This window comes from Delphinapterus leucas, chromosome 17 (assembly GCF_059928025.1).
Source record: "Delphinapterus leucas isolate spDelLeu-1000000601 "Yukka" chromosome 17, BTC_Dleu_Yukka2, whole genome shotgun sequence".
Lineage (NCBI taxonomy): Eukaryota > Metazoa > Chordata > Mammalia > Artiodactyla > Monodontidae > Delphinapterus > Delphinapterus leucas.
In genome coordinates, this window is record NC_143145.1 from 7474949 (window position 1) to 7475766 (window position 818).

An 818-nucleotide genomic window follows, 5' to 3' on the forward strand; every position below is an offset into this window, starting at 1 on the left:
TGTAACTGGGTGCTAGGGTTTAGATTCTGCATGATCTGGCCCCCACTTACCTCTCCGTTCTCATTTTTCACCACTCCCCCTCTCACACTCCATGGGCCAAACTGACAAAATTGTGGGAACACGCCGGCTTCTCTCTCACCCTCGCCTGTGTTGTGATAGGTTACCTGATCAGCTCATATCCATTATTTGGGCTTCAATTCCATTTTCTCTGGGAAGTTTTCCCTGATCACTCGATGCTGGGTTGGGTGCCCTCCTTTATTTATTTATTTTTTTTGGCTGGGTTGGGTGCCCTCCTTTATTTATTTATTTTTTTTGGCTTTGCCTCGGGGCTTGTGGGATCTTAGCTCCTTGACCAGGGATTGAACCTGGGCCCTCTGCAGTGAAAGTGCAGAGTCCTAACCACTGGACCACCAGGGAGTTCCCCCTCCTTACATGTTTCAAAAGCACCTATCCTATCCTACAGCCCCCATACTGGATGGCAACAGTCTTATCAAATGCCTTTCACCTTGAGTCAGCCGTGGGCTCCCTGAAGGCAGGGGTGATGCTTCTCTGTTGGTTGCATCTCCAGTGTTCAGCACAGTACCAATAACGTAGTTGGTGCTGAATATCCGCTTATGAAATGAATGAATGCATGAATGAAAGCATTCAGGCCTTCTGTCTTCAGGCCGGGAGTCACACGGATTACCCCTGGACCTTTCTGATTTACAGACAGGAGCTTGATAAAACTGGCCTTTCACTGCTTCCAGAAATGCTGGCTCCTTGAAACAATCAGACCCTTATTCCAAAAAACCCCGATGGGGCAGGATGGGGGCAAAGAC

General features: G+C 48.7%; 1 non-coding gene across 1 annotated transcript; it reads right to left on the reverse strand.

Annotated features, from left to right (window-relative positions):
• Window positions 1-344: 344 nt before the first annotated feature.
• On the reverse strand, window positions 345-417 carry TRNAE-UUC (transfer RNA glutamic acid (anticodon UUC)). The gene has a single exon. It is a non-coding gene; the product is annotated as a tRNA-Glu (tRNA).
• Between the last annotated feature and the right edge of the window lie 401 nt (window positions 418-818).